Raw genomic sequence first — 26,714 nt, 5'->3', positions numbered from 1 at the left:
GCCAGGTGCTTTTCCTGGTCTCCCATGGGGTGCAGGGCCCAAGCACCTGGGCCATCCTCCACTGCACTCCCTGGCCATAGCAGAGAGCTGGCCTGGAAGAGGGGCAACCGGGACAGAATCCGGCGCCCCAACCGGGACTAGAACCCGGTGTGCCGGCGCCGCAAGGTGGAGGATTAGCCTATTGAGCCACGGCGCCGGCTTATTTTCAGATTTCTGAGGAGTCTCCGTACTGTCTTCCATAATGGTTGTACTAGTTTGCATTCACACCAACAGTTTATTAGGGTACCTTTTCCCTCCACATCCTCACCAGCATTTATTAATTTTTGATTTTTGGAGAGATAGCCAATCTAAGTGGGGTGAGGTGATACCTCATTGTGATTTTTATTTGTATTTCCTTGATGGCTAGTGAAATCAGCATATGAAAGATTTCTATGTCCTTGCATGTTTATTGCAGCTCAGTTCACCATAGCTAAGGTATGGAATCATCCCAGATATCCATCAGCTGATGACTGGATAAAGAAAATGTGGTATATATACACAGTGGAATACTATTCAATCATAAAAAAAGTGAAATCCTGTGATTTGCAACAACATGGATGCAACTGGAAACGATGATGCTTAGTGAAATAAGCTGGTCCTAAAAATACAAATAGCATATGTTTTCTCTGATATGTGATAGTTAATCTAGAATATAAGAAATATGTACAGTGTATAAGAATGAGATATGTTAGGATTTGATTATTATTTTTAGTTCTTTTCTATACCCTGTGGGTCAGTGGTCTTTCATTAGGATTTGATTATTATTTTTAGTTCTTTTCTATACCCTGTGGGTCAGTGGTCTTTCTAATTTTTATTTGGTGAAAATTATGGTTAGTAGTGCATTAAGCCTGTTATTATAAAGTACATTGAAATTATGTTATTGCAAAAATTAAAGACAAAAAAGGAAGGAGGAGGATTGAAGGGGGAAATATGGTTATCTTAGAATTATATTGATGAAATACATGAAATCTGTTCTGTTTATGTTAATAAAAATTAAAAAAAATTATTTATTTGAAATGCAGGATGAGAGAGAGAAAGAGAGACAGGAGAGAAAGATCTTGCATCTGCTAGTTCATTCACCAAATGCTTGTAACAGCCTGGCTTGAGCCAGGCTGAAGCAAGGAACCAGGAGCTCCCTCCAGATGTCTCAAGTACTTGAGCTGTTATCTGCTGCCTCCTAGAGTGTGCATTCACAGGAAATTGAATCAGAAACAGAGGCAGGACTTGATCCCAGTGACTATGATATGGGATGTGGGCGTTTCAAGCAGGTGCTTAACCCTCTGTGTCACAAAGAAAGGCTTTGGAATATTATACAAAATAATTGTAAGTGAAGTGACAAAAATGCTTATAACTCTGATTTGATCATTACACATTTTATATATGAGTCAAAATATCACACAAGCTCCATAAATATGTACAAAAGACAAAATTCAAATAGCCAATATACACATGAAAAAATGTTCAGGATCACTAGCCATCAGGGAAATGCAAATCAAAACTGCAATGAGGTTTCATCTCACCCAGGTTAGAATGGCTTTCATACAGAAATCAATAAACAACAAATGCTGGCAAGGATGTGGGGAAAAAGGTACCCTAATTCACTATTGATGGCAATGCAAACTGGTAAAACCACTATGGAAGACTGTTTGGAGATACCTCAGAAATCTGTATATAGTTCTACCAAACGACCCAGGCATCCCACTCCTTGGAATTTATCCAAGGGAAATTAGATTGGCAAATAAAAGAGCTGTCTGCACCTCCATGTTTATTGCAGCTCAACTCACAACAGCTAAGACATGGAATCAACCTATATGCCCATCAACGGAAGACTGAATAAAGAAAGTACGGGATATGTACTTTATGGAATACTACACAGTAGTAAAAGAAATGAAATCCGGTCATTTGCAACAAAATGGATAAATCTGGAAAACATCATACTGAGTGAAATAAGCCAGTCCCAAAGGGACAAATATCATATGTTCTCCTTGATCTGTGACAACTAACTGAGGATCTAAAAGGAAACCTGTAGAAGTGAAATTGATACTGTGAGAAGCAATAAATAAATAAAAAATAAAATAAAATAAATAAAAAATAAGTTTTGGGTAACTTTTGCTAAGTATAAGGTATTGTGCATTTGAATGGTTCTATAGATTTGTTGATTTGTTTTGAAAATCAGAATTTTAGTTTTGTTTGTGATAGAGCAATCCACATGGGAGACCCAAATGAAGCTCCTGGCTCTTGGTTTTGACCTAGCCCAGCCCTAGCTGTTGTGGATATCTGGGGAGTGAACTAACAGATGGAAGATCTCTTTTTCTCTGTGTCTGTCTGTCTCTCTCTCTCTCTGTCAAATAAATTTAAAATTATATATAACAAAATAAATAATACCTTCATAAATTAGGTTTACTCTAAATATATTCTGGACCTCAACTACTAAAATAGTGTTTATTTCCAAGATATGAAGGTCCAGACCACTAAAGTACTGTTTATTTTAGCGATATGAAGCCAGTGAAATCAGTTGAGTAACTGTCCATATTGCCAGAACCCAAGCCCTATAAAAAAGATAAGCTAGGGGTGGGCATTTTCTTAGCAGTTAAGATGCCATGTTCTGTATCACAGTTCCCGTGTTCAGCTTGACTCTGGCTCTTGATTGCAGCTTCCTGCTAGTACAGAGGCTGGAAGGCAGTCATATGGCTTACTCTTAGGTCCCTGTCATCCAGCTGGGAGACCTGGATTGAATTCCTAGCTCTCAGTTTTGCCTGACCCCGGCCATAGAGGGCATTTGAGGAGTGATTCAGCAGGTGGAGTTTCTGTTTCTTGCTGTCTGTATTTCTCTGTCTTTGCCTCTCAAAAAAAGAAAAAAAAAAAAAAAAAAGGAAAAAAGGTAAACTAAAAAACCTAAAATACATTCCAGATAAGGGAATGAAAAAGTCTAAATAAGAAAATGAAAACAATTCATCAGAGAAGTCTTGTATGTTTAGATAATAATCAAGCTGTAGAAACATGTTTCACTTCCTACATTCAATTAAACATTAGTCATGTTAGCTGTTCTTTCAAATATGGCTTGAAATTGTACATTTCTCTGTTTTCACTACAGCCAACATCATCATCTAAGTTAACCTTTGCACACTCGGTTGTGCACATACATGCATATATATGTATATATCTCACCATACACAAATATGTGTAGATATGTATGTGTTTTTAAGAGAAGAAATGGTCCAGTATAGATGTGATACTATAATTGGTTTTGGGTAAATGAACCTAAAACTGTGTTGTGTGCTACTCCAGACTTTGGAATTTTTCTTAGAACTGAAAGCAGAGAACATTCAAACACATAAGGATGGATATGTTGTCAAGGAAGAGTGAGCCCACTGTGTACATGATTGTATGTTAGCTGTAATGAGTGTGGATAACCTTGATTTTGATTTTTAAATCAGAAATGTCAGCTACATGGCATGCACACTGTCCTTTTTTTTTTTTTCCCTGAGCAAACTTGACTAAGGAGTGGTGTTTATTTCCCCACCCCTCACAGTGCCTAGAATTGGCCTCAGAATCTTTAATAATACCTTTCACTTCCTAGCAGGCCATTGTCAGCTGATCAGTGTTAGAACATGATATGAAATCCATTTCTAACTAGTATAAGTGAGAGCCCTGTTCTGGGGTGTTTTGTGTCTTCCAAGATTCAGTTACTATCACTGTGTAATTCTCAAGATTCAATGTCTTTGATAATAGTTAAAATATCTACTTAAGCTCTAGACTTTCTTCCCTGCAGTGGATAGCAATTGAAATTTCTATTTACTTCTTTCAGCTTTTGCTGATTAGGCCTATCCTATAAATGTTTTATTTGGGGTCAGCCAAAAATTTGAGTATGGTGTATATTAAGAATTTAGTGGGGTGGTGATGTGGCATAGTAGGTTAAGCCTCTGCCTGCGGCACTGGCATCCCATACAGAACGTGGCATTTTAACTGCTAAGTAAATGCCCACCCCTAGTTTATGTTTTTCACATGGCTTGGGTTCTGGCAATATGGACATTTACTCAACTGACTTCACTGGCTTCACATCCCTGAAATAAACACCACTTCAGTGGTTTGGGTCCTTCACATCTTGGGAATGAGTGGCACTTTAGTGGTTTGGTTCGGTTAGTGTTCTGGCTGCTTCTCTTCTGATCCAGCTCTCAATAATGGCCTAGGAAGGCAGTGGAGGATAACCCAAATGTTTGGGCCCCTGCACCCATGTGGGAGACCTGGAGGAAGCTCCTGGTTCCTGGCTTTGGATCTGCCCAGCTCTGACCATTGTAACCATTTGGGGAGTAAACCAGCAGATGGAGGACCTCTCTCTCTGTCTCTCCCTCTCTCCGTGTGTAACTCTGCCTCTCAAATAAATAAATAAATAAATATTTTTAAAAAAGAAGATTTTGGTGCATGTTTCTGCTTGTGTTTTTCTTTTCTTGGTTTCTTGCATTTACTTTGTAGCTTCTGTGGTTACCCCAACTCTGATTCTTCATGCTAATAAGACTATGTGTTTTTTTCCTGGTTCATTTGCCTTGTGTGTTGCAGACTGGCATCTGTCCTCAGAATAACAGTCATTAAACAAAACAGTAAAAAACAAACAAGGGCCAGCATTGTGGCACAGTTGGTTAAGCTGCTGTCTGCAACACTAGCATCCCATATGAGGGCCAGTTTGAGTCCCAGCTTTTCCACTTTCCATCCAGCTCCCTGCTAATGTGCCTTGGAAAGCAGCAGAGGATGGCCCAATTACCTGAGCCTTTGCCACCCACATGGGTGACCCGGATGGAGTTTCCTGGTTCCTGATTTCAGTCTGGCCCAGGCTGGATCATCTGGCCATTTGGAGAATTTTTCCAGTGAATGCAAGATCTCTCTGTCTTTCTTCCTGTCTCTTACTCCCTCTCTCTAATGCTACATTTCAAATAAATATAATCTTTAAATAGGAAAGCAAGCAAACAGACAATCTGGGGGGTAGCCGTTGAGTTACAGCAGGTTAAGATGTCATTTGGGATCCTGGTATCCATATTGGAGTGCCTTGTTTTGTGTCATGGTTCTTCTCCTCCCCCCCCCTTCCCCTCCTCCCCCTCCCCCTTCTCCCCCTCCTCCTCCTCCCCCCTCCTCCCCCTCCTCTTCCTTCCTCTTTCCTCCTTCCTCTTTCCTCCTTCCTCCTTCCTTCTTCCTTCTTCTTCTTCTTCTTCTTCTTTTTTTTTTTTTTTAAGATTTACTTATTTATTTGAAAAGCAGAGCTACAGAGAGGTCTTCCATCCGATGGTTCACTCCCCAGATGGCTGTAACAGCCAGAGCTGCACTAGTCTGCAGGCAGGAGCCAGGAGCTTCCTCTGGGTCTCCCACGCGGATGCAGGGGCCCAGGGACTTGGGCCATCTTTTACCGCTTTCCCAGACGATAGCAGAGAGCTGGATCCAAGGTGGAGCAGCTTGGACTCGAACAGACACCCATATGGGATGAGGGCATACTTCTGATTCAGGTGTGTAATGAGACTCCTTGAAGAGGATCACCAGGTGACTGACCAAATTAGAATCTGTGAATCTAAAATTGTGATCAGTTTTCTTATGGTCTTTTAAGTGTTGGTTTGAACTTTGGAAAAGTGTATATTTAATAATAAATATACACTTTAAAAAAGTGTATAATTAACATTTAATAATGGATTAGAGAGGGAAGCTTTTGGACACATCTGGCAACAACAAGAAATTTGGAGAATTTTTTTCTCCCCAGGGACTTGGCATTTACATACCATTAGGACCTTGTCACTGTGTGGCAGAGCTGTTTCTCATGTGACCAGAAGAGGAAGAGCCAGGGACTCACTGGCTGTTGAGAACACTGCTTTACTCTCTCCTTTTTTTGTGCAGACATTACTGGTTATGTGAGATTGTGGAGCATGCATCTGACCAGGATACCTTCTTCTCTTTTGGGGTTAAGGATCGGTGAGAAATAGTAAATAAATTTTGTGCCTTTAACCTGAAAGTGTTCTTGTTCTGTGATAACAGAGCTGAAGAATTCAAGAGAACTATTTACAAGTTTATGCTGTATTAATAATCCTCAGACAACTTTTAAGACATTGCTTATAATATGGTGACTCTCAAATGTGTGTCTCCTCTCCTAACCTTTCTTGAACTCTTGGAAACAATAAAAATGCCCTGTAGTACAATGAAATCCCAAAATAACCACTTGCAATGTGCCTACAACTCAATTGATTCAAGTGAAAGGAGGAGGCTGTTAGTTTCTAATCTGAGCAATGGACTGAATGAGTAAAAAGCCCACAGAAAACATAAAATGAGGGGCCAGCACCATGGCTCATTTGGTTAATCCTCCACCTGCAGCGCCAGCATCCCATATGGGCGCCAGGTTCTAGTCCTGGTTGCTCCTCTTCCAGTCCAGCTCTCTGCTGTGGCCTGGAAGGGCAGTGGAGGATGGCCCAAGTGCTTGGGCTCCTGCACCCGCATGGGAGACCAGGAGGAAGCACCTGGCTGCTGGCTTTGGATCGGCGTAGCTCTGGCCGTAGTGGCCATTTGAAGGGTGACCCAACGGAAGGAAGACCTTTCTGTCTCTTTCTCTCACTATCTAACTCTGTCTGTCAAATAGATAAATAAATAAAAGAACTCTAAAAAAAAAAAAAAAAAAAAAGAAAAGAAAAAGAAAAAAAAAAGAAAACATAAAATGAAACAAATTCCAAAAGGGGAAAGAGTACGGGAAATTGCGATCTAATTAGGAATCAAAGGGAGGGCATTGTGGCTCAACATGTTAAACTGCTTGAGACAGCATCCCATGATCAGAGTGCTGGTTTGAGCCCTGACTACTCCATTTATGATCCAACTACCTGCTGATGTGCCTGGGAAACAGCAGGTGATGGCTCAAGTTCTTGAGTCCCTGTAACCTATATGGGAGACTTGGGTGGAATTCCAGATTCCTGATTTTTCTGGCTATTTGGGAAGTGAACCAGCAGATAAAAAATCTCTTCCTCCCTCTCCTTTTCCCCTTTTTCTCTCTTTCTTTCCTTCTGCCTTTCCCTCTCTTTTCCCCTCCTATCTCTGCCTTTCAGATCATTCAGTCAATCAACCAATCTTTAAATAGGAAGCAAGCTATCATGGTGTACTTTGAGGATGTGGTATTTAATTGTGGCTCTATAAGCACTCTTTACTGAGTTAGCAAAAGGATCATGGCATTGCAACTACAGAGAATGGATTGTAATCCTAATGTACCATTTGGTCCTTTGACGAGTAGGATTATTTCTTGGATTTCACCTTTAAAATCATCTTTTAGACTAGTGCTTCTTAGAGTTTGTTCTCTGGACCAGTAGCATCATCAGTATCTCCTGGGAACTTGTAAGAAATACAGTTGGAGGACATTCTCCAGACCTGTTGAATCAGGAACTCTGAAGATGGAGGTATACCCATCTGTGTTTTATGGCACATTATAGTTTTTTTTTAAGGGAAAGAGTTTATTGGGGGAAGCCCAACAGACTGGAGGGAAGGGGCGAAGAAGGAAAAAGGGAGAAGGAGTGCATAGGAGAGAGAGAGACAGACAGAGATCAGGAGATAGAGAGGAAGAGAGAGACACATGGTCAGGAACAGGTCCTTTTAAAACTTTGCCGGGGGTGGGCATGGAAGTAGGAGCAGCAAATCCCATTAGGATGGGGGTGGTGCTGACACCTGTGGTTGGGCCATGTGGCTACCTGGCTTCCAGCAATGGCGGCGGGGGCTAGAGCCCAGGATGGTGTCAGGGTGTAGATCGCACCTTAGATAAGACTGCACCATTTTACCAACATTCTCCCCTTTTGTTTTTTATAAAGCAGGAGTTGAATGGGATTACATTAGTATCAAAAGTCCAGGATGGGTAGAGGGACGATGATATATATTTAGAGCTACTTCCTGCTGACATGGGTCAACGAGGTACTCTTCACTGGCATGGGGCGATGTCTCAAGCTGCTGTCTCCTGGGAGGGGACCGAGTCTATCTCTGTAGCAGCATTTGGTTGACCTCCTGGTTGCTGAAGACCTTGGTTTGTTCCATTATCAACTCCTGTAAACACTTAAGCAGACATGGTAATATAAAAGACAGACTGAGAATAGCAACCAATGATCCTAAGAGTGGCATTAACCAGGTAATGAAAGGATTTCATAGAGAAGAGGAAATAGAGGGGGGTCTCTGGACCCTTTGATGGATGTGGTTTAAAGCTGATCCCAACCAAGATTGGGAGAAAGGCCACTCAACTTTTTCAGGTAGAGGAGTTTGTCTGTAGAGAAATTCTGAACAATCATACAACATTAAGTAAGGGAGAGGACCATCAATACACACAGGTCAGGAGTAGAGCCATGGATGTTAGAGTAGAGGCTATGATTACAAAGGAATGAGGCCCCAGATGGGCTAAATAGGGTATAGAACAAAAGACAGAGTCATTATTGGAGAACCTAAGAGAGCTGCTGTCTAAACCATGACTAAGTTCTCTGATTGAGAGGCAAATAGAAACTGACAGAAGGGCTTGATAACAATCTGGTGGGCTTTAAGGCCTTGTCAGTTATGAGGCACAGAGCTATCTATTTCTTCCCATGGGGTACATCCTAAGGGAGGTGTGACCCTCTTGGGGAAGGCACCCTTTTGACTTCCATTACCTAGCTGGCTTGGGAAGAGAGCTGGTCGGGTAAAGGGAAGTGTCATCTCTAACAGGAAATTTACAGTTCTGCCTGCAGTGTGGCAGACCCCACTTGGCTGTCCCTTCAGCAGTGGTGGTCACTTTGGAAGCTGATGAAGTGAAGGGTTTTTCAGCTTAGAGCCAGCAAGATCTGTGGCTCTGACCTGGGCATCCTTCGACTCCAGGGCAGTTCCATTTCCAGTGATCCACCTCTTGGCTGGCAGAGCTGCCAGGGCTCTTCATAAGCTGACTTCTGCTGAAGCCCTGGCTTTCCACATTGAAAACCACTCAGTGGATTGGCCTGTTGGGTCTCTTTGAGGGCAGATCATTGTATAGAGCTGCCTGTAATAGGCCTGCCACCTATCTTTACATTGCTTCTGATGCCTAGCTTTCTTTTCCTCCTGGTTTTTGTTAAAGCAGACCAGAGGATGCAAGTCAAAGGGGTGCTCAAGTCCCATCTCCAATCTTCAGTGGCCTGAACTAGAAGTCTATAGTAACAGGCATGTTCTGAGTGGTTTATTTTGAGGTAGACAATGCCCATGAGGAAAGCTATGTCCTCACTTTAAAACTTTCTCTCCCTTTGGTCTGAAAGGGAGGTTTTGCCTGTTCACTGAAGGCACATTATAATTTAAGAGCTGCTGCCACAGGCGGTGCATGGATAACATTAAATTATGGTTACATCATAGAATGTCAGTTGTGATAATGCAAAGCAAAACAGAGAGGGAGGAAGAGGAAAGAGAGAGAGAGAAAGTAAAAGAGAGAAGGAGAAGGGGGGGGCAGGGAGAGAAGAATATTGAGATTGAAACAAGGGGTATAAGAAGGGGTCCAGGTTCTGATAACCTTATTTTGTGCAGGGAGAATGAAGATAGTTTGTAGTTGATAAAACAGAAAAATAAAAATGGAACTCTGTCTTAAAAGTAATGAATAGAAGAGTAAAATTAGTGTGATATGTTGAGAGGGAGAGGTGTGTTTATGGGACAAGTAAGTTGGCTGATATTTCATATTCTAATATCTAACGTCTCTTAGATACCTAAAGGTCATAAATGAAGAAATAATGTTAAAAGCAGATTAGAAATTTCAGAGTAACTGCCAGATACCTCAAAGTAAAATAGTTAAATATGATTGCCTGTGGGGAACAGAACAAGGAAACCTTGTATTGTTTGACTTTTTAACCATATGTTCTATATTACTTTTATTAAAATTTTGAAAACAAAATAAAATGTTCTTCCAGCTATTGTGGAAGCATATTTATTCATTAAATTGCAAAAAGGAATTCCTGTCATGTTTCTGGGCTCTTTTTCATAAGGTTAAAATATCTGATTATTATAATTGTATAGGGTGCTACACAATTATATAGGTGCCATACAGTCCATGTTGGTGCTAGGTGAATGAGTTTATAAAAATGTGTTGTGCATTTTTCTGAGTCCCATTGTGATTTACGCTTGACTGCTAATTATTTTCATAATCTTCCTTTTTTCAGTTAAGTAACACCAGGAATCATTGGAAGACTAAACTAAAATATTTTGATTGAATGCTTACATTATTTAAAAAAATTGTCTATTTGGGGGAATGAAGAGAAAGGAGGGACAGAGAACAGAGAGCTCCTGTACACTGGTTTATTTGAGGTGAGTCAGGGCCAGGCCAAACCTGGGAGCTGGGAACTCAATCCAAGTCTCACACATGGGCAGCATGGATCCAATTGTTTGACCCATCACCACTGCCTCCCATGAACTACATTAGCAGGAAGTTGGAGTCAGGAGCTATTGAATCCCGGTACTCTGATATGGGATATGGGTATCTTAACAGCTAGACTAACTACCTGCTCCCTGCTTTTGTTTGTTATGTAGAATCATTCAGAACATAGTGTGCTACATATAACACCTTCTTTAGACTTTTGTTCCTTAATAGTGGGCAGATAGCCTCTATTTGAGTTGTGTTCCATTAATTAGTTTTTAAAAGCTAATCAGATTAGGAGCTGTTCAGTTCTTAACCTAGTTGACTTAAAGCTCAGTTTTTCTACATTTTTATAGAAATTCCTTTTATTCAAATGTAAAGACCATTTATAGATAAGAGATAAAGTGTTTTAATCCTACTCAAGAAATTCCCGATGAGTCTAAAATGAAATCCAAGTGGAATGATAAGCAGAATACCATTGCATGATTGCTGTGCTAGCTGAAGCTTTAATACTCTCATAAAATATTTATGTATGCTATATATCATATTAGTTTTTATTGTTTTTCCTTGGAAATGTTTTTTATTAGCTTGCTAATTATGGTTGAAATTAAAGATGAAGTATAGTTATGGTGTTATTTTAAATCATGTTTAATGATTGGTCAAAGCACTTTAATAAAAACTTTATTTTGGAGTAATTTCAGAATTATAAAAGTTAAAATAGTACAGAGACCTTTATATATACCTTTTATCCAAATTCAGCAAATTTTCAACATTTCCCATATTGGTTTTATCATAATTATTAACTTCCTTTCTGTCCACATTCTGTCTTCATATATGCATATATACAAATATTATTTTTTTGAGTTGTTTGAGAGTAAGCTGCATAAATAATGTTCCTTAATAAGTCATCATATATTCCCCAAGAACAAGGATATTTTCTTGTATATCTCTGTATGCTTAATCAAATCAGAAACTTTAACATTTAAAGAATACTTTTTAAAAAATTTTCAGAGAGAGAGAGAGAGGGAGAGAGACAGAGACAGACAGACATAGAGCTCCTATTTGCTGTCAACTCCAGGCTCATCTCTTGATTCTCTCTGTCCTAAACTTATTACAGCTATACCATACTGCCTCAAGGCAATTCTCCCCTTCCATATCCAGCAGACTTTGTTCTCTTCATGACTGTACTAAAAAAATGCCTGGCTTTCCACATCTCCAGCCATGTACTTTAACCTGGATACTGCCTACCCTTTGTTTTATTTATTTATTTAAAATTTATTTATTTATTTATTTATTTGAAAGGCAGAGTTACAGAAAGAGGGAGAGAACTTCCATCTACTAGTTCACTCCCCAAATGATTGAAATGTCTGGAACTGCACCAAGCCGAAGCTAGGAGCCTGGAACTCCATCCGGGTGTCCCACATGTGTGGCAGGAGCCCGAGCTCTTGGGCCATCTCCTGCTGCTTTCCCCTATCCTTTGTTTTAGGTTCACTTGCTTTGTAGAAGCTTTACTTGCCTTCCCTATCACACCAGACTGAATTAGATATCCTCTTCTGTGTGGTACTTTTGTACTTTGCACATTCAGTTACTGTTAGGGTTATATGTGTTTGTGCCTTTTTTTTTTTAAGTTTTTATTTTTTTTTATTTTTTTTATTTGAGAAGTAGAGTTAGAGAGAGAGAGAGAGAGAGAGAGAGAGAAAGGTCTTACATCCACTTGTTCACTCCCCAAATGGCCGCAGTGGTCAGAGCTGAGATGATAAGAAGCCAAGAGCCAGGAGGTTCTTCTGGGTCTCCTACGTGGGGGCAGGGCTCTAAGCACTTGGACCACCTTCCACCACTTTCCCAGGCCATAACAAAGAGCTAGATTGGAAGAGGAGCAGTCAGGACACATACCACCACCATATGGAATGCAGGTGTCGCAGGTGGAGGCTTAGCCTATTATACCACAGCTCCATCCCCTGTTTGCTCCTTTTCTGTACAGTGAGTGCCATCATACTTATGTCCCTAGATTTAGACAGGCATGCAGTTAATTTAGAATAAGGGAGAATGAACACATGAACATGAGTATTTTATGAACTGAAAGTATATACTTAATGGTCTAAAAATTAAATTTACGTTTTAAAATCCAGGATTGGTACTGGTATTGACTTTTCTGTACATTCCTCATTATTGGTTCCCCAGAAGATAATTATTAAGAATTTATGAAACCAGATTAAATATCTGTATTCACTTCAGCTTTATTTTTTAAATAAAAATTTGATTTTTCAGCTTGAAAAAGTAATACTGCTCTGAAATTAAAATAATTACAATACTCTGTCTCAGAAAAGTTTGTGAGTATATTTTTCAGTTTTTATCTTTTTATGTATTTTTTTCTTTAACCTTTTGTTACCTACTTCTCCCTAACAGATGAGTTAGTAACAAGTGTCTGTTTTTTTTTTTTTTTTTTTTTTTTTTTTTTTTTTTTTGACAGGCAGAGTGGACAGTGAGAGAGAGAGACAGAGAGAAAGGTCTTCCTTTTGCTGTTGGTTCACCCTCCAATGGTCGCCGCGGCCAGTGTGCTGCGGCCGGCACACCGCACTGATCCGATGGCAGGAGCCAGGTGCTTCTCCTGGTCTCCCATGGGGTGCAGGGCCCAAGCACCTGGGCCATCCTTCACTGCACTCCCTGGCCACAGCAGAGAACTGGCCTAGAAGAGGGGCAACCGGGAAAGAATCCGGCGCCCTGACCGGGACTAGAACCCGGTGTGCCGGCGCCGCAAGGCGGAGGATTAGCCTAGTGAGCTGCGACACCGGCCCAAGTGTCTGTTTTTTAAAACATAATGAGGGGGCCGGCGCTGTGGCGTAGTGGGTCAATGTCCTGGCCTGAAGCGCCGGCATCCCATGTGGGCACCGGTTTGTGATTCAGCTGTTCCACTTCCGATCCAGCTCTCTGCTGTGGCCTGGGAAAGCAGTAGAAGATGGCCCAAGTCCTTGGGCCCCTGCACCCACGTGGGAGAACAGGAAGAAGCACCTGGCTCCTGGCTTCGGATCGGCCCAGCTCTGGCTGCTGTGGCCAACTGGAGAGTGAACCAGCAGAGGGAAGACCAAAGAAATGCCAGAGAGTATACAAAGCTTATATATTTGAGGTATTCTTACATTCTCTTCAACTTGTGTTTGTCAAAAGTTATCATAAACAGTTTAGAGACATCTTATGCCTTTAATAATATTTGAATACAGCTGTTTTCTGCCTCATGACCTTTTGTCCTGCCTGATTTGTCATACCTTGTTTTCAGTAGTTACCCTGATGATGACTGGAGTTTGGTCTGTTAGTGTTCATTGTAAGTATGGTAGAAACATACAAAATTTGTATTTGGCTACTTAACAGTTATAATATTTCTGACATGCTGATTTGAAGTCTCTTTGTACTGCTGCAGGCGAAGAGAAAAAGATTTGCTTAGCTAATTAAAACCATAAATAGGAAGTTATGTTTAATCTACTTGAGGCAAACTAACAACTATTTAAGTGCTGTAAAATAAACACAAACTGGGAATATGTCAATCAAAATTATTTTCTGTTAATTAAAGCACTAATGGATTTTCTAAGGCTCAGCTTTTGACAACCTTCTTCCTTGGCATTTGTTAAGGTTATTAGGAAATAGGGACCTATTGATATTTTTCAAATTCTTTGTTCATGGACCAGAGTAAGTTGTACATATTTTTATCTAATACAAACACACATAACTGAAAGACAAGTTGAATATGATAGTTAACCTAATTTTTTTGTCATGCACGATGTTTATTCTCCTGTATTTCTGCAAATTCTCTTGTATTTCTGCATTTTGGGGCTCACTACATAAATTTTAAACACTAATCAAGACCCACAGCTTGAGAAAAGCACTGTACTAGCTTATGAGTGTGAGCGCGCAAACTCTTCATTCATTTACCTTTCCGAGAGTAGTTACCGAGTGGTAGTGCAGCGCCTGGCACTGAGTAGGTGCTCAGTACTTGTCAGTTGAGTGAATTAGTGGTTGGAAGGAGTAAGATGCAAAAAAAGTTACAAAAGGAGTAGGTTTTTTTTTTTTTTTTTTTTTTTTTTTTTGGCAATGAAATTCTTGGACGTGATAAAGGCAAAAGAGTCCAAGTACTACATATGGTTGGTATGAGATTTTTGTTTGCTTGCAGGTAATAGAAACCAGCTTTAGCTAGCTCAAGTAGAGAATATATTAAAAGGATTCAATGAGTCTCATAGAACTGAAGGGCAGGGGTGTATCTTGGAACCTGGAAAGAAACTGAAAATATGAACCGGGAAGGTTTGAGAGTCCAAACATGTTATCCTGTGCTTTGTGTCTCTGCTTCTCTGCTTGGCTGCTTTGTGCTGTGTTTGAAACACTGTTTTCTTGTTCTTTTTTTAAAACAGGTTTGTTTGTCTATTTGAAAGGCATAGAGAGAGAGAGAGAAAGAGAGAAAGAGATCTTCCATCTGCTGATTTACTTCCCAAATGGCCACAATGGTTGAAGCTGGGCCAGGCCAAAGCCAGAAGTTGGGAGCTTCTTCTGGGTCTCCCGCATGGGTGCACGGGCCCAAGCACTTGGGTCATCCTCCACTGCTTTCCTGCATCATCACAGGTTGCTGCTTTACCTGCTATGCCACAAAACTGGCCCCCTGTGCTTTTTTTTTTTCCTGCATGATGATGTATTTTCATTCCATGTGCCAATAATTTATTTCCTGAGGCTCTATATAAAATTGATTTTATATTATGAGTCCAGTCTTTAATATAGCATGTGATTCGTATGTGGTGAAATAAATGAGTCTTTTTTTAACAAAGATTTGATTTATTTATTTGAGAGGTAGAGTTACAAACAGTAAGAGGGAGAGACAGAGAGAAAGGTTTTCCTTCCGTTGGTTCACTCCCCAAATGGCTGTAACGGCTGGAGCTGCGCAGATCCGAAGCCGGGAGCCAGGTGCTTCTTCCTGGTCTCCCATGGGGTGCAGGGGCCCAAGGACTTGGGCCATCTTCTACTGCTTTCCCAGGCCACAGCAGAGAGCTGGATCGGAAGAGGAGCAGCTGGGACTAGAACCAGCGCCCATAAGGGATGCCAGCGCCGCAGGCAGAGGATTAACCCACTGCACCACAGCACCGGCCCCAAGTCTTTTGATATGTACCGTGTACTGTTAGTAGTCTTAAACCTGTTCTGAAATCCAGTGTTTCTAATGGCTTTGTTTTACCTCCTGGGTAAATGTGAGTACACTCCAAGTGAATGTATATATTATAAACATTGCTTACAAAAGTGTTAATTCAGCATACTTTGGCAGCATACTTTCTTGGTTCTTGGTTAGATCGCAGGAAGGTTACAAAGATGAATGTATTTATTAGAATGACTGCCATTTGAAGGTTATAGCTCTGTTCCAGCAAAGTGGACCAAATCATGCACATATGAACTGTGCTCATGATGGTTCACAATTAGTCTTCAGTTTTTCCATACTTCAATTTTATCTCTACCTGTCTTGTTTCTCACTTTTACCTCTCCATCCTTCTAATCCAGTGTGAAGACCTCAGTACTTTATGTTTAGACCCTTCTTTACTTCTTTGGTTCACTGTGTTCTATTGAAGGGTTCATACTTTTTTTTTTTAAAGATTTATTTATTTATTTGAAAGTCAGAGTTACACACAGAGAGAAAGTGAGGCAGAGAGAGAGAGAGAGAGAGAGAGAGAGAGAGAGAGAAAGGTCTTCCATCCACTGGTTCACTGCCCAGTTAGCTGCAATGGCCAGAGCTGTGCCAGTCTGAATTCATGAGCCAGGAGCTTCTTCCGGGTTGCCTACGTGGGTTCAGGGGCCCAAGGATTTGGGCCATCTTCCACTGCTTTCCCAGGCCAAAGCAGAGAGCTTGATTCAAAGTTTTGCAGCTGGGACTCAAACTGGTGCCTATATGGGATTCCGGCACTGCAGGTGGTGGCTTTACCTGCATTGCCACAGTGCTGGCCCTGAAGGGTTCATACCTTTATTCATTTTGTTTTTGCATAGAAAAGTGGACAAGCCAGTTGTTCTAGTTAATTTTTTCATTTTTGAAAAATTATTATGTCTTTATTCTAATGTCAGTGCTTGTAGCCTAACCTAAGAATATCCATAGCTGTGAACTGCTATCTGGAGAGTCTTTACTAGGCACAAGTTGGTATCCTGGAACCAAGTCAGAAAAACAGTGCTGAACCAGAAAATATAGTTACTATCTTTAGGAAATACACAGACTGATGTGGCATAAAATCTCCATGTATTTAATACAGGTTTTATGCTTGTAATTCTGGGTCTGGTGTTGTGATATGGTGGGTTAAGCCGCCACCTGCTTTGCTGGCATCCCATATTGGAGAACCAGTTGAGTCCCAGCTGCTCTGCTTCTAATTCTGATCCCTGTTAATGCACCTGGGAAAGCAGCAGAGGATGGCTCAAGTGCTTTGATCCCTGCTATCTGTGTGGGAGATCTAGATGGCGTTCTAGGCTCTGGACTTGGGTCTGGCCCAGTCCTGGCCACTGTAGCCATTTGAGGGGTGAACCAGTGGATGGAAGATTTCTCTCTCACTCTGTATCTTGCTGTCTTTCTCACTCTTCCTTTGTCATCCTGCCTTTTAAATTAATAAAAATAAATATTAAAAAAAAACTGTCATAGCCCAAAGTTGGACAGAGTACGACAGGAATGTTTATGCCAGTGACTGTCACATAGTAGGGCCTCCAGAAAGACTCGGAAAGAATCAGTAATTGAATGCAAGTGTCTACCCAGTATAGTTATGAATAGCCTTTCTGAAGAGATAACAATCTGGGTTGATTTCTCTAGTTTGTAACATTTAAATGGTAGGTGGGTAATAGACTGGGCATTTTTGTTTTAAGAACAGCTTATATAAAAGAAGTAAATTGTGAACTGAGAGTATTTGAGTGTGAATGTAGTGTTTTCCTTTAAAGAATAGCTTAAGGGATTGGTTAGAGACAATTGAGAATGGCTGTATAGATTCTGGTGGAGAATTTGGACATTGTTCTGAAGGAGCTACATGAGAGTTTTTAATGGAAGAGTAATGGGAAGAGATTTGCTCTTTTGAAAAGTTACTCTGAAGGTCAGTGGCGGCTCTGAGGAGAGTGGCTGCTGCTGTGATAGAACAGCAGAAGCAAAAAGGCCTAGAGTTGGAACTGGCCCATTCAGGCTTCAACACCATGAGTTGCCATGGGGAGCAGTGAGGTCTGGCCCGAGAACAGGGCAACAGCAAGCGAAGCCCGGAGCTTTCCTGCAAAAGGGACCTCCAAAGCATTCCTCCCTTCAAGCCCCCAATCATGCTGCTCTTGGGACATGAAGGGGAGCTGTGCTATTGCAAGTCTCACCACAGTGGATTCACCCTAGGATCTGCAGGATTTGAACAACTGATACTGCTGTGCAATGTATCTAGTAACTTTGATAACTATGCCTCCCTTTATAACTTTGATAACTATGCCACACCAAAGGGACACAGTGGAGTAGTGATGGAGCTGTATGTTGTTCTCAGTATCAACAAATAAAACTGGCAATGTGGGATAGTGAAACAGGTGAGAGTTAAAGGACTGAAGGGACATGCTTCCTTTGTGAATTCCTATTATCCAGCCAGAAGCAGCCCCCAGCTTATCTGTACTGGGATTAAGAATGGTACAGTCCAGTTTGGCACATGCTCAATTGGACTTGCCCCAAACGGTAGAGTTAGAAATGTGCCAGGGGATTCCAATTCAGTCCCATCAAGGTGGCATGTACCAATGCCATCTCACTAGTCCAAGTGATCAGTTTCAGTTCACAATTGATCATAATGATAGGATTAAGAGTCAAAGGGATCACATAAACAAGACTAGTGTCTGCTAATACTAACTGATATAATTAAAAAGGAGAGAGTGATCGAACATTGGAAGCGGGATACACAGCAGACTCAAGGCTGCTTGACCTTGAGACTTTAGACTACTTAAGTGGCACCAGATGGTGCCCAGGCCAGCATTCACCCTCAGAATGAACACAGCACTCTGGCCTCAGAATCAGCCCTTAAGGCATTCGGATCTGGCTGAAGAGCCCATGAGAGTATTTTAGGCATGGAAAGCCAAGGCACTCTGGCAAAAAAAAAAAAAAAAAAAAAGAAAGAAAGAAAGAAAGAGAAAACCTAAATGAAAGATCTCTGTGAGTGAGATCCCAGTGGAAAGGTGGAAAGAACAGGCCATCAAAGAAGGAGGTACCTTTCACCTTTCTCTGAAGGGAGGAGAGAACTTCTACTTTGACTATGACCTTGTCTAAATAAGATTGGAGTTGGCGAATTCAAAAGGCTTCCATAGCCTTGGCAACTCATGACAAGAGCCTAGGGTGAGTACTGACGCCTTAAACAAGAGTGTCAATTGTTAAATCAACAACAGGAGTCACTGTGCACTTACTCCCCATGTAGGATCTCTGTCCTTAATGTGTTGTACAATGTGAATTAATGCTATAACTAGTACTCCAACAGTACTTTACACTTTGTGTTTCTGTGTGGATGCAAACTGTTGAAATCTTTACTTAATATATACTAAATTGATCTTCTGTATATAAAGATAATTGAAAATGAATCTTGATGTGAATGGAATGGGAGAAGGAGTGGGAGATGGGAGGGAAGTTATGGGGGGGAAAAGCCACTGTAATCCAAAAGCTGTACTTTAGAAATTTATATTTATTAAATAAAAGTTAAAAAAAAGAATGGTACAGTTAATCTTTGGGCTATCTAGAAGAAAGCAGCTATCCAGCAGTTCAGAACATATACCAGGTGTTAGCTGTGACCTTCAATGACAAGTCATCAGATTATTTCTGGTGGAATAGAAAACAATGTCAAGGTCTGGGACCTGTGCCAAAACAAGCTAACCTACACCATGAGAGATCATGCAGATTCAGTGACTGGCACTGAGTTTAAGTTCTGAAGGCTCTTTTTTTTTTTTTTTTAAGATTTTATTTATTTGAAAGAGTTACAGAGAAGGAGAGGTAGAGGCAGAAAAAAGAGAGAGAGAGGGAAACCTGCATCCACTGATTCCACCTCCAAATGGTTGCAACAAAGCCAGGAGCCAGCCGGTGCCGCGGCTCAATAGGCTAATCCTCTGCCTGCGGCACCGGCACCCCAGGTTCTAGTCCCGGCTGGGGCGCCGGCTTCTGTCCCGGTTGCTCCTCTTCCAGTCCAGCTCTCTGCTGTGGTCCGGAAGTGCAGTGGAGGATGGCCCAGGTCCTTGGGCCCTGCACCCACATAGGAGACCAGGAGGCAGCACCTGGTTCCTGGCTTCGGATCAGCGCAGTGCATGGGCCGCAGTGCGCCAGCCATAGCGGCCATTGTGGGGTGAACCAATGGAAAAAGGAAGACCTTTCTCTCTGTCTCTCTCTCTAACTCTGCCTGTCAAAAACAAACAAACAAACAAACAAACAAAAACCAAAAAACACGCCAGGAGCCAGGAGCTTCAGCTGGATCTCCCACATGGGTGCACGGGCCCAAGGACTCAGACCATCTTCCACTGCTTTCTCAGGCGCACCAGCAGAGCCTAGGGTCAGAAGTGGAACAGCTGGGACTTGAACTGGTGCCCATATGGGATGCCAGAGCCACAGGCATTCACCTTCTACACCACAGCATCAGCCCCATGAAGGCTTTCATCTCTTGTCGGGTGCACTGGACAATACAGTATAGGTCTGGGATGTCTGGCTGTTTGCAACAAAAGAAGTGTATGAAGATATTTCAAAATGTGCCCAACTTAGAAAAGAATCTTCTGAGATGCTCTTGGTCACCTGGTGGAAGCAAAATTGCAGCTGGCTCATCCAACAGGTCTGTGTATGTGTGGGCTACCACAAGCAGGAGAATACTGTAGAAACTGCCTGACCATGCTGGCTCCATCAGTGAAATGGCTTTCCATCCGGATGAGCCCATCATTCCCTCAGCATCCAGGGACAAGGCTGTACACGGGGGAGACTCAGTGAAGATGCAGAATGGAAGACTTTAAGGTTGCTTGACCTTGAGACTTTACTTAAGTGGCACCAGATGGTGCCCAGGCCAGCATTCGCCCTCAGAATGAACTTTAACTAGCAAGAAACAGAGGGAGCAGTGGCTGTATTCTAACAACCACTTGTATCCCATGTCAGCAGGATAGTAGAGGAAGTTTATTCTTCCTTTTCTTTTTTATTTTTTAAATAAGGTTTTTTTCAAAGGAACAAATATTGATTGGATTGTAGTTTCCTGTTTCCTAATCTAGGCTGAAGACAGGGGATGTGACTGAAATTTGTTACTTGCATTTTGTTTTGTTTTAATTCAGTAACTGGTGTGTGTGATATTTTCTTCTTGTTTTTCTCAGAGTCATTTTGTATTAAAAGCAAAATAGATGTATTTTTACAAAAAAAAAGAAAAAAAGTGTTAGCCTGTAGTGGCAAAGAGATGGTTAGTGTGGATGTGAGTTAAGATGCTATTTTAAAAGTCTTGGCTGGGGCCTGTGCCATGGCTCATTTGGTTAATCCTCTGCCTGTGGCGCTGGCATCCCATATGGGCACTGGGTTCTAGTGCTGATTGCTCCTCTTCCAATCCAGCTTTCTGCTGTGGCCCAGGAGGGCAGTGGAGGATGGCCCAAGTGCTTGGGTCCCTGCACCCCATGGGAGACCAGGAGGAAGTGCCTGGCTCCTGGCTTCAGATGGGCGCAGCACCATCCATAGTGGCCATTAGGGGAGTGAACCAACGGAAGGAAGACCTTTCTCTCTGTCTCTCTCTCTCTCAATGTCTAACTCTACCTGTCATTAAAATAAAGAAGTCTAGGCAAGAGCTGGCAAAAGAATCCATCTAAGGTTTTAGAAGTGAATGTCAAAAGAACTTAAATTTTTCTTTTAATTTGAGAGGAACAGAGACTGATGAACAGACACAGAGAGGGAGCTAGTGAGCTCCTATCCACTGCCTCACTTCAGAGTCCAAGTCTTCCATGTGGGTGCCAGGAACCCATTACTTGAGCCATCACTGCTGCCTTTTATGTTCTGTATTAGCAGGAAACGACTCAGGAGCCAGAGCTGAGGATCAAACCTAGATACTTCAAAATGGGACATAGATTTTTTTTTATTTTTCAAAAAGATTATTTATTTGAGAGAGAGAGTTACAGACAGAGAAAGACAGACAGAGAGAAGAGTCTTCCATCCTCTGGTTCACTCCCCAAATAGCCACAATGGCCAGAGCTGGGCTGATCGGAAGCCATGAGTCAGGATCTTCTTCCGGATCTCCCACATGGATACAAGGGCCCAAGCACTTAGGCCATCTTCCACTGCTTTCCCAGGCAATCAGCAGGGAGCTGGAGCAGAAGTGGAGCAGCCAGGACTTGAACCTGTGCCCATGTGGAATGCTGGTGTCAGAGGCAGAGTTTTTTTAATTTATTTTTTATTTTTTATTTTTTGACAGGCAGAGTGGACAGTGAGAGAGAGAGAGACAGAGAGAAAGGTCTTCCTTTGCCGTTGGTTCATCCTCCAATGGCCGCCGCGGCAAGCACGCTTCAGCCGGTGCACCATGCCTATCCGAAGGCAGGAGCCAGGTGCTTCTCCTGGTCTCCCATGGGGTGCAGGGCCCAAGCACTTGGGTCATCCTCCACTGCACTCCCTGGCCACAGCAGAGAGCTGGCTGGAAGAGGGCCAACTGGGACAGAATCCGGCACCCTGACCGGGACTAGAACCCGGTGTGCTGGCGCTGCAGGCGGAGGATTAGCCTATTGAGCTGTGGTGCAGGCCCAGAGGCAGAGTTTTAACCTACTGCATTGCTGCACCAGCCCCACGGGACATAGGCATCTTTTTTTTTTTTTTTTTTTGGATAGGCAGAGTTAGACAGTGAGAGAGAGAGAGAGAGAGACAGAAAGGTCTTCCTTCCATTGGTTCACCCCCAGATGGCCGCTATGGCTGGCGTGCTGCATTGATCCGGAGCCAGGAGCCAGGTGGCATCTTAACCAGCACCTTACCTGCTAGGCTAAACACCTGCCCCCAAATTTAAACTTTATATATTTTGGGGAGGTAGACTTTTCAGGACTGTTTGTTCCAATATATAGCCAGATATAAATAGGACTTGTTCATTTCTCTGGTGGAGTGGAGGTTAATAAAGGTGAGTGCTGGGAACGTTTTCCCTATCCTGCTGTGTCCTTCATGACTCTGATCCTGTCTCTACCTGGTTAACCATTCTTCAGCCATGTTTTCCAATCTTGATGTTACTCCTTAGACCTGAAATTTGGTTTGGCTTTTAGCTGTCACTCACCTTTTGGTGCCACCTATTTGTGAGTGCTTTCGATATTAAAACACAACAACAAAAACCAGTTTTATTAGGAATACAACAGTTTCAGTAAATGTTAATAAGCCTTTTAATGAGGCATGGAGAGAATACTGTGGAAGCAAGGAGAAAGGACTGCTGAAAGTTCCTGGGATGGCTTAGGGCAGATGAGAAAATGCTTTAGCTTGGTGTTGGTAGATCAATAATTATGTCACACAGGGAAGAAGTTTGAGGTGCCTATAGGATATTCAGGTGGAGCTGACCTGGAGATTACTGGAGTGATGAATCTAGAAAATACGTGAGTCTCCACGTTGTCTACCCTTTAGGGAAACTGACAATGACAACAAAATTATGCCTTGGTCACATATGTAGAGATTGTTTTAATTAATCCAAGATAGAGACCTGCCTTTATTATTATTTTAAGATTTATTGAATTATTTGAAAGAGTTTCAAAGAAAGAGGGGGAGGGAGGGATAGAGAGAAGAAATGAATGAAAATGAATCTTCATCTACTGGTTCACTCCTTAAGTGGCTCCAAAGTGGCTGAAGCCAGGAGCCTGGAACTCCATCTGTCTCCCACATGGGTGTGGGAGTCGTCTTCCACTGGGCATTAGCAGGGAGTTGGGTTGGAAGTGGAGCAGCCAGGACTCAACTGGCACTCATAATGGGATGCCAGTGTGGCAGGTGGCAGTTTGATATGCTTTGCTGCAATGCTGGCCCTGGGTTGATTGTGTTTTAAGGGCAGCTGAGCTGATGCTAATGTGCAGTCAGGATTTATACTCATTGTTCCAGAAAAAGTTTCCTGGAGATACTGAAGTATAGCTGACAGCTGAAGCCTTATATATTGATGAGTTTGAGAACAGGGAGAATGAGATGAAAATCGGAACAGAGACAGAAATCTTAGGGAACTTTATTAGTGTTGTGGGAGATAACGAGGAGGTACCTTCAAAGGAGAAGCTGCAAACATAATTCCTAACTCTTAGCTGCAACATGTTTTAATTTAGGTTATTAATGTATATTTTGCATTAGTTTCCCTCTTAACAATCCAGAGCAGATTGTATGCCAGCATATACCTTAAATGCCTGATATGTATATAAGGAACCTTCACAAAGTTCATGGAAAATGCATAATATGAGAAAACTATGCATTAATTTAAAATTTTTTTGCACCGAAGTCAGCTTACCTTTTAATTCTTTTTTTTTATGAATGTTTTGAAGTCCTCAAACTGATGCAACTGATAACCATTAATTCCTTTATCATCGATGTAGGAAATCATGACCTTTAATTCTTATCAACAGCAGGTACCTATATCTGCTTCCAAGTTTATCTAAAGGAAGAATGCATGAAAGTAACAGTTTCCAAGAACCCATTTTATTTTCTGAATTCAAAGTCACCTGTCATTTTTGCCATAAATTCTTTGAGGCATGAAATAGCCTGCCAGTTGTCTATTGCTCTTAGAGTTAATGAATGGTTATCAATTTATCATGGGTAATAACCTAGCTGTAAATTGTAAAGAAGGCATTCTATCACTTCCTAGCATTTTTGCCTCAAGGCAGTATCTGCCTTTTCTGTACTATCTGCCTTTTCTATAGCATTTAGGGGCTCAGTGTCCCTTAAGATTTTAATAGAGTACATTTCTTACTTGGAAACCTCTTAACATTTGGTAATAGCCTGGTGAAATATTAGCTGGTTGTATCTTGCTTTGTGTAATAGATTTTGTGTAAATAAAATTTCTCGATGTAGGATTATAAATAAATTTTTTTGGTGGATGTTGAATCAGCTTTAGAGATGTTTAACTTTTATTTACAATTTGTATTCCATTCAGTTCTTATAAGTAAAGTGTGACAATGTTTCAGTCCTCTGGCCTCGTGGTTAGGTAGTTAATGATTGGAAAAACAGGACTGTTTCAAGGAACCTTCTTTTAAAGACATAATTTTATTTTTCACACTAAACATAACTCCAATATAACATGAAGTCTTTCAGATCGGGGACTTGAACTTGACTGTATCCTTATTTAAAAACCAAATGAATAAAAAACTGGATCTGGGGCCGGCGCCGCGGCTCACTAGGCTAATCCTCCGCCTGCGGCGCCGGCACACTGCGTTCTAGTCCCGGTCCAGGCACTGGATTCTGTCCCGGTTGCCCCTCTTCCAGGCCAGCTCTCTGCTGTGGCCAGGGAGTGCAGTGGAGGATGGCCCAAGTGCTTGGGCCCTGCACCCCATGGGAGACCAGGAGAAGCACCTGGCTCCTCCCATTGGATCAGCGCGGTGCGCCGGCCGCGGCGGCCATTGGAGGGTGAACCAACGGCAAAGGAAGACCTTTCTCTCTGTCTCTGTCTCTCTCACTGTCCACTCTGCCTGTCAAAAAAAAAAAAAAAAAAAAAACTGGATCTGTGTCTTCCTTATATTTGCATTTTAGGCACTGAGGACAGTATAACAACTCAGTATTTGTTAAATTATTGTCAATCATTCCCTCATTTCTTCAGCTATAAATTTCTTGTATTATAAAGTGGATTACCTTAGGGATGGGAGGACATTGATTTAACTACATATGTGACCTTTATTATAGCTATGTAAATTGAGATGACTTCATAGATAAATGTGCTAATTTTCAGTTACAAATTTAATTTCAGTCCCAGTCTTTTTTTTTAAAGATTTAATTTATTTGAAAGGCAGAGTTACAGAGAGGCAGAGTCAGAGAGAGAGAGATAGAAAGGTCTTCCATCTGCTGGTTCACCCCCCAGATGGCTGTAACGGCGTTGATTCGAAGCCAGGAGCCAGGAGCTTTCTCTAGTTCTCCCATGTGGGTGCAGGGGCCCAAGCACGTGGGTCATCTTCCTTTGATTTCCCAGGCCAGTAGCAGTGAGCTGGATTGGAAATGGACAAGTGGGGTCTCAAACCAGCGCCCATTTGGGATGCCAGCACTGCAGATGGTGGCTTTACTCACTACACCACAGCGCTGGCCCTGAGTATTTTTAAATTTCATTTTGGTTCCTTCAATAAGCTGTAACACATTGGCTTGTGTGTAACAGTGATTAGTGAGGTCCTGAATATGCTTTAATGCAGTTGGTGAGTAAACAATATTGTAATTTCTTTGAGACTTTAGTGTGCTTTTTAAAAAAGATTTATTTACTTGAAAGGCAAAGTTACACAGAGGCAGAGATGCGGTGACTCTTCCTCGTCACCACCGGAGAATTAGGCAGGCTGCCCGCAGCTTGCCTTGGCAGAGGAGGGGAAGTGCGCCACCCACCACTCAGCCTTCCCGCGAACCTCGAGGGACAATCAGACACGGTGGGGAGCCCAGTCGAAGCAGGGTCTCACTTTATTGTAAAAGGGGGGTGTATATAGCTGAGGTACAGAGCGGATGGTACAGAGCAGATGCGGGCAAGGGATGGGGTGATGTGATGCAAAAGGGTCTTAAACACTCCTATTATACCACCTTAATGATCCTTAGGCAAAAGCGCCCTGGGGCTGGGGTGTGTGCCAGCAGGGATTTGAAACTTAAAGACAGGTTTTCAAAATCGAGGCAGGCTCAGGAAGTTTCCTCTAGGCCTCTCCGGATTCAGCCTCCCCCAGAGAGAGAGAGAGAGAGATGGAGATAGATATTTTCCATTCACTGTTCACTCCCCAATTGGCCACAATGGCCAGAGCTGCACTGATCCGAAGCCGGGAGCCAGGAGCTTCTTCCAGGTCTCCCACATGTGTGCAGGGGCCCAAGGAGTTGGGCCATCTTCTACTGCTTTCCTAGGCCATGGCAGAGAGCTGGATGGGAAGTGGAGCAACCAGGTGCCCATATGGGATGCCAGTGCTGCAGGTGAAGGCTACGTCACAGCACCAGCCCCTTTAGTGAGCTCTTAATTTCACCAGTTATTGCTATTGCCATAGATTATTTATCCTTTATTTGTAATTGTGTCTTTTCAAGAAAAGATTTATTTATTTGAAAGGCAGAGCATGAATGAGTTGGGAAAGGGAGATCTTCGATCGGTTAGTTTTCTTCCCAAATGGCTGCAATAGGCAGGGCTGGGCCAGGCTGAAGCCAAGAGCCAATAATTCCTCTGGGTCCCCCATACAGGCTGCAAGGGGCCCATGCACTAGAGCTGCC

At 42.1% G+C, this 26,714-nt stretch overlaps 1 protein-coding gene and 2 pseudogenes across 1 annotated transcript in view; 2 read left to right on the top strand and 1 right to left on the bottom strand.

Annotated features, from left to right (window-relative positions):
* Positions 1–26,714, top strand: part of SMYD3 (SET and MYND domain containing 3) — a 777,767-nt gene that overhangs the window by 56,359 nt on the left and 694,694 nt on the right. The gene's annotated exons all lie outside the window — the stretch shown is intronic.
* Positions 14,447–18,968, top strand: LOC138845083 (U5 small nuclear ribonucleoprotein 40 kDa protein pseudogene; annotated as a pseudogene).
* Positions 25,866–26,714, bottom strand: part of LOC103351011 (small ribosomal subunit protein uS3 pseudogene) — a 31,587-nt pseudogene continuing 30,738 nt past the window's right edge.

The sequence above is a fragment of the Oryctolagus cuniculus genome, chromosome 13 (assembly GCF_964237555.1).
Source record: "Oryctolagus cuniculus chromosome 13, mOryCun1.1, whole genome shotgun sequence".
Taxonomy (NCBI): Eukaryota; Metazoa; Chordata; class Mammalia; order Lagomorpha; family Leporidae; genus Oryctolagus; species Oryctolagus cuniculus.
This window is presented reverse-complemented; position numbering and strand designations above follow the sequence as displayed.